The sequence below is a fragment of the Dasypus novemcinctus genome, unplaced genomic scaffold (genome assembly GCF_030445035.2).
Source record: "Dasypus novemcinctus isolate mDasNov1 unplaced genomic scaffold, mDasNov1.1.hap2 scaffold_143, whole genome shotgun sequence".
NCBI classification, from domain to species: Eukaryota; Metazoa; Chordata; class Mammalia; order Cingulata; family Dasypodidae; genus Dasypus; species Dasypus novemcinctus.
In genome coordinates, this window is record NW_026688154.1 from 483,895 (window position 1) to 491,755 (window position 7,861).

Below are 7,861 nucleotides of genomic sequence, written 5' to 3' on the forward strand. Positions count from 1 at the left end.
AAGAAAGGAAAATTACAGACCAATTTCTCTAATGAACCTAGATGCAAAAATCCTCAACAAAATAGTTGCTAACTGTATTCAACAATACATTAAGCAAATTATATACCATAACCAAGTGGGGTTCATTCCGGGTATGCAAGGATGGTTCAACATAAGCAAATCAATCAATGTAATACACCATATAAGCAGATTAAAGGGAAAAAATCACGATTATATCTATAGATGCAGAAAAAGAATTGGACAAAATACAGCACCCTTTCTTGATAAAAACACTGCAAAAGATCAGAATACAAGGAAATTTTTTTTAACATAATAAAGAGTATATATGAAAAACCCACAGCCAACATCTTTTACAATGGTGAAATCCTAAAATCCTTCCCTCTAAGATCAGGAACAAGACAAGGATGCCTACTCTCACCCTTTCTATTTAACATTGTCTTAGAAGTACTTGCTCGAGCACTGAGGCAAGAAGCAGATACAAAAGGCATTCAAATTGGAAAGGAAGAAGTCAAAAATTCATTATTTGCAGATGACATGATCCTATACATAGAAAACCCTAAGAGGTCTACAACAAGGCTTCTAGAACTCATAAATGAGTTTAGTGAAGTTGCAGGTTATAAGATGAATGCACAGAAATCAGTAGCATTTCTATATACAAATCATGAGCAAGCTCAGGAGGAAATCAAGAAACAAATATCATTTACAATAGTAAATTAAAAAATCAAATACCTGGGAATAAATTTAACTAAAGATGTGAAAAACTTATACACAGAGAACCACACAAGACTGTTCAAGGAAATCAAAGAAGACCTAAATAAATGGAAGAATATTCCCTGTTCATGGATAGGAAGACTAAATATTATCAAGATGTCTATCCTACCAAAACTGATCTACACATTCAATGCAATCCCAATAAAAATCAACACAGCATTCTTTAAGGAATTAGAAAAACTCACTATGAAATTTATTTGGAAAGGAAAGAGACCCCGAATAGCTAAAGACATATTGAAAAAGAAAAATAAGTCAGGCCTCTGCAGCTCTGCCACCAACCACCCTCTGGCAGCAGTTCTGGTGCCTCCTTGGGCCAGCAGTCCCCCAGAGGGAGGGAGCGAGGTGGGTGGTGGTAGTGGCAGCATTGCAGGCTGCAGGACCTCCTCGGGGTGTGGCCCCAGTGCCCAAGTGCTAGGAGAACATTTCCACTGCTGCATCAAGGGCACAAGTCTTATAATTCAGCAAGATTTGGAATTCCTGGAGAATTGCCTTCCTGAAAAGTTGAAAGAAATCTCTTTTTTTTTTTTTTAAAGATTTGTTTATTTATTTGATTCCCCCCCTCCCCTGGTTGTCTGTTCTTGGTGTCTATTTGCTGCATCTTGTTTCTTTGTCCGCTTCTGTTGTCGTCAGCGGCATGGGAAGTGTGGGCGGTGCCATTCCTGGGCAGGCTGCTCTTTCTTTTCACGCTGGGTGGCTTTTCCTCACGGGCGCACTCCTTGTGCGTGGGGCTCCCCCACGCGGGGGACACCCTTGCATGGCACGGCACTCCTTGCGCGCATCAGCGCTGCACCTGGCCAGCTCCACACGGGTCAAGGAGGCCCAGGGTTTGAACCGCGGACCTCCCATATGGTAGACGGACGCCCTAACCACTGGGCCAAAGTCCGTTTCCCAGAAATCTCTTTAAATTCTGTCTCTTAGTTTTCCATTTTGTTGTGTTTCAGTGGAACATCAAGAAACCATGAACAACTTCAGTAATGAGGAGTTTGACTGCCATTTCCTGATGAAGGTTTTACTGCCAAGGACATTCTGGGCCAAAAAATTAATGAAGTTTCTTCTGATGATGATAAAGATGCCGTCTATGTTGTGGACCTTGGAGACATTCTAAAGAACATCTGAGATGGTTAAAAGTTCTTCCTCGTGTCACCCCATTCTTTGCAGTCAAATGTAATGACAGTAAAGCCATAGTGAAGACCCTGGCTTCCATAGGGACAGGATTTGATTGTGCTAGCAAGACTGAAATCCAGTTGGTGCAGAGTCTTGGGGTGCCACCAGAGAGGATAATCTATGCAAACCCTTGTAAACAAGTGTCTCAAATTAAGTATGCCACCAATAATGGAGTTGAGATGATGACTTTTGACAGCGAGGTTGAGTTGATGAAAGTGGCCAGGGCATATCCAAAGGCAAAAGTTGGTTTTGTGGATTACCACCGATGACTCCAAAGCAGTCTGCCACCTTAGTGTTAAATTTGGAGCCACACACAAAAACAGCAGGCTTCTTTTGGAATGGGCTAAAGAGCTCGATATTGATGTCATTGATGTCAGCTTCCATGTGGGAAGTGGCTATACTGATCCTGAAACTTTTGTGCAGGCCATCTATGATGCCTGCTGTGTCTTTGACATGGGAGCTGAGGTTGGTTTCAGCATGTATCTGCTTGATATTGGTGGTGGCTTTCCCAGATCTGATGACATGAAGCTTAAATTTGAAGAGATAACCAGTGTCATTAATCCAGCATTAGACAAGTATTTCCCATTAGATTCTGGAGTGAGAATCATAGCTGAACCAGGCTGATATTATGTTGCTTCAGCTTTCACACTTGCAGTGAATATCATTGCCAAAATAAATTGTATTTAAGGAACAGACAGGCTCTGATGATGAAGATGAATGAAGTGAACAAACCTTTATGTATTATGTGAATGATGGAGTATATGGATCATTTAATTGTATCCTTTATGATCATGAGCATGTAAAGCCTCTTCTGCAGAAGAGATGCAAACCAGATGAGAAGTATTACTCATCTAGCATATGGGGACCCACGTGTGATGGCCTTGATCGGATTGTTGAGCACTGTGGCCTGCCGGAAATGCACGTGGGCAACTGGATGTTGTTTGACTGGATGCTGGGGGCTTACACTGTGGCTACTGCTTCCACTTTCAATAGGTTCCAGAGGCCAACCATCTACTATGTGATGTCAGGGCCTGCATGGCAAGTCATGCAACAAATCGAGAGCTGGGGGTTTCCACCCGAAGTAGAGGAGCAAGACGCCAGTGCTCTGCCTTTTTCCTGTGCTTGGGAAAGTGGGATGAAGCACCACCCGGCCACTTGTGCTCCAGCTAGTATTAATGTGTAAATACTATTTTTGTAGCTGCTAACTGTGAGTTTACCTAGAATGGAGGTATTTGGGGGGGGGGGATCATTTAACTTAATTACTGCTAGTTTTGAAATGTCCTTCTAAGAGTAGGGTTGGCACAGACACAGCGATAAGGAAGACTAGGAGATGGGGTTACACTTATCTGTGTTCCTATGGAAACTACTTGATTATTTTGTTTTATATGGATTTTTATTCACTTTCAAACATACTTCTAAGGGATGCCTCTCACGTGCTGAGCAAGCATTTATAGCTTGTATAACCACAGAATGGGCCAAAAGCTTAATGCTGTGATCTGTTTTAAACATAAAAGTGTCTTGAAAAAAAAAAAAAGAAAAAAGAAAAACGAAATTGGAGGAATCACACTACCTGACTTCAAAACATACTACAAAGCTACAGTAGAGAAAAAAGCATGGTATTGGCACAAGGAGAGACACACAGACCAATAGAACTGAACTGAGAGCTGATAGAGATCCTCATATATATAGTAATATAATATTCAATAAAGCCACCAAACCCTCTCAACTGGGAAAGAATGGCCTATTCAAAAAATGGTGCCTGGAGAACTGGATATCCATATGTAAAAGAATGAAAGAGGATTACCATCTCACACCTTATACAAAAATCAGCTCAAAATGGATCAAAGACCTAAATATAAGAGCCAAGACCATAAAAACTTTGGAAAGCAGTGTAGGGAAACATATACAAGATCTTGTAATAGGAAATGGCTTCATGAACTTCACACCAAAAGCATGAGCAGCAAAAGAACAAATAGATAAATGGGACCTCCTCAAAATTAAAGCCTTCTGCACCTCAAAGGAGTTTGTCAAGAAAGTGAAAAGAGAGCCTACACAATAGGAGAAAATATTTGGTAACCATATATCTGATAGGAGACTTATAACCTGCATATATAAAGAACTCCTATATCTTGAAAATAAAAAGATAGACAACCCATTTTAAAAATGGGGAAAATATTTAAACAGACACTTCTCCAAAGAAGAAATACAAATGGCTGAAAAGCACATGAAAAAACTCTCCAAATCTCTAGCTATCAGGGAAATGCACATCAAAACTACAATGAGATACCATCTTACTCCCATAAGATTGGCAGTTATGAAAAAAACAGAAGACTGCAAATGCTGGAGAGGATGTGGAGGAATGGGAACATTCATCCACTTTTGGTGGGAATGCAGAAGGATCCAACCATTCTGGAGGACAGTTTGTCAGTTTCTTAAAAAACTCGCCATAGATTTGCCATATGACCTAACAATTCCATTGCTGGGGATATACCCAATAGAACTGAAAACAAGGACAAAAACTGATATATGCACACCAGTCTTCATAGCAGCATTGTTTACTATTGCCAAAAGTTGGAATCAACCCAAATGCCCATCAACAGATGAATGGATAAATAAAATGTGGTATACACATACAATGGAATACTACTCGGCTTTAAAAGCAAATACACTACAAACACACATGATAACATTGATGAATCTTGAGAACCTTATTTTGAGTGAAGCAGCCCATACATTGAAGGACAAATACTACATGACTCAATGGTATGAAATAAGTAAACCAAGCTGCCTCAGAGAGCTAGAGCCTGGGTGATAGGCTTACAGGAAATTGGGGGGTAGAGGAAGGTTGCGAGCTGACACATACATGGGTGAAATCTATGATAAGCTGGGGGTAAGTATTTGTACAAGGAAGGGATAAAATGGGGGCATAGTGTTAACCTTTGGGTGGGACTTTGTGGTCTTAAGGGGGTTTAGGGATGGGAGGATGGGTAGTATTGCCCAAGAAATTGGGGGGAGGGTGGGGAAACTTACAAACATAGAAGATTGTCAAGTATTTGGTTGAGAGTAATGCTGAGAAAACCTTTTCAAAAATATAATAAGGAAAGTTACCTTCAAGATGCTTAAAGGGGATAATCTGACACAGGACAGGCTCCTAGGGAATATGTGAATGCTCATTTTGCCATAGTGGGTTATATCATTGGATAGAGACCCATATAATGAGAGTGAAGGTATACCCACATTCTAGGGAGGACTGAGGCCATCAAATAGAGGGAACTGTATCTCTCAAGAGAAATGGTGGTTCCCAGGGCATTAGGGCAGTTTAGCATGTCAAGCCCTCAACACTATTGCAAGTATCTCTGAACATGGCCCTTCAAGCAATGAAGATTGACTGTCACTGTGGGCCCTGAGGGGAGGGGGAAGAGGTATTGAATAGGTGGAACCAATGTAACTGTGTGGGCAATAGAATTGTTTCACAAGAGTATGCAAGGATGGATATAAGACATGTAAAATTACACCAAAAATATATAGGGACTAAAATGTAAACCATAATGTAAAACATAAGATAACTAAAAATTTAGAAAATTGTATCATCTAAAATATAAACCACAATGAAAACACAGATGTTACCTTGTTTGAAAGCTATTGTCTCAATATCTGTACATCAGTTTCAGTAAATATAGTATGAATATGTAAAAAGATTATTGCTGTGGAAGGGAAAAGGTTTTATGTTGGCTATGTGAGAGTACTGTATATTGTATATATGAATTATTGTGATCTAAAACTCTTGTGAAGATAAGCTTAATAATTAGAAAAAAGAAAACAAAAAGATAGGACGTAGACACTGAGGAAATGATGGAAGTAGTTGCCTTGACAATTTGCATACAGGACAACATTTACTGCAGTGATGGAAAGCAAAACATCAAAAACAAAGCTTTTGCATTTTTAAATTTTTTGATACCCCAATTTATTTTTACCATAATTTTTCCAAATTAATATGTATTCTATATCTATCCTTTAAACTCATTGCTATATTCCATTTTACTATTAAGGCAACCTGGCAATATATTGGGCTTCACTTTTCAGGAAGCTTTGGATCACAGAGAAGTTCAACAATGGCAGCAGAGAAATACTGGTGTGGGATGTTATTGACAGGGGACACATGATTGGCAGGGAGTTCTACAGGGCATATATCCAGGGTACATAAAAATGTTTGGATATTTTCATAGTGGATATGATTAAAAACAACAACTGTGGGAGTGCTGAGTTCCTAGCCAGGGGAGCTCTATCACAGTCCCTAAAGGAACAGCAACAATCCCCCAAGTGCAACGGCAAAGACCGAAAAAGAATGGAGGTCCAACAATGAGCCCTTGATACTAATGACTATGCTTATGAGCCGGTGCACCTGAAATAAGAACAAGGCCTAGACCTGCAGGGTGCCTAAGAGTTATCTCCTGAGAGCCTCCGTGTTGCTCAAATGTGGCCAGTCTTGAAGCCAAAATCAGCATGTAAATGCATTGCCTTACCCCCAGCATGGGACATGACTCCCGGGGATGAGCCTCCCTGGTGTTGAGGGATTACTACCAAGTATCAGCTGATGATATAACTAGAAAATGACCTTGAATAAAGGGTCAACTCAGACCAGCAGAATATCTCAGTCTGCATATAATACCAGGAGTTAAAAATGCTTTTTGACCTTGAATCAAGGGGGAAATGGAAAGGACAAGTGAGTTTATATGGCTATTAGTCTCCAAAAAAGAGTTGGGAGGTTATCAGAGGGTTTGCCTTTATGCACACCTCAGCAGAGTCCCAGAGACAAAGTAGATACAACCCCGGGTATTGGTTCTTCTGAGGGCTACAGAGACCCAGAGGTTCTATGGTCATGGCAGATGGAGTTCAGTGCCATGTCAGTTGGCCCTTCTTTGGAGTTTGTGTTTCTGTGTGATGGAACTGGACTCAGATGTGATCTTTTTTCACAAGCCTTTCCTGTTACTTTTACCAGAACTGTAGTTGATGCTGGGGTTTAAAATATACCCAGGAACATGGAGCTGCCCTGGATGGTGCTTCAGGGGCAATCACCAGACATTGTAAATCCTCACAGGGCCCACTGGATGGAATGGGGGAGAGTGTGGGCCATGGTGTGGACCGTTGACCATGGGTTGTGGGGGTGCCCAGGGATGTACTTGCCAAATGCAATGGATGTGTCATGATGATGGGAGGGAGTATTGCTGGGTGGGGGGAGAGGTGGGGTGGGGGTGGTAGGGTTCAATGGGACCTCATATATATATATTTTTTTAATGTAATATTATTACAAAGGCAATAAAAATAAATAAATAAATAAAATATACCCAGGGGATCTGAATCTCTGGACTGACCATATGATAGCCAGGCCCCGAGCCTCAACAGACTTCAGCTCCTACACTATGATTTATTGGACTTACCTCACTCAGCTAACATGGAGTTGAAGAAGGTCAACCACACACCATGGAGTCAAGAGTGCCTACAACTGAAAGCAGGAGGATTGCATCCAGCATCCACGTGGAATCTAAGCCCCCTCTGGATATAGATGTGGAGTGGGCACAACCATTCCAAGGTCTACAGGATGCAGGAATAGAATATGGATTAGAATGGACTTACTGATATTCTATTCATGAACTATTGTGATTAGTAATCTAAGAAAATGTGGCATTGGTGTGGAGAAAGTGGCCATGGTGGCTGCTGGGTGTGGGGAATGAGAGGAAGAGATGAGATGTGTAGGCATTTTCAGGACTTGGAGTTGTTCTGGGTGATGCTGCAGGGACAGTTACCAGACATTGTATGTCCTCCCATGGCCTACTGAATGGGAAGTGGTTGAGTGTGGGCTATGATGTGGACCTTTGACCATGAGGTGCAGCAGTGCTCAGAGATGTATTCACCAAATGCAATGAAT

At 41.1% G+C, this 7,861-nt stretch overlaps 1 pseudogene; it reads left to right on the top strand.

Moving 5' to 3' along the window:
• Positions 1–1,686: 1,686 nt before the first annotated feature.
• LOC131277561 (ornithine decarboxylase pseudogene) lies at positions 1,687–3,118 on the top strand (annotated as a pseudogene).
• The last annotated feature ends 4,743 nt before the right edge of the window (positions 3,119–7,861 follow it).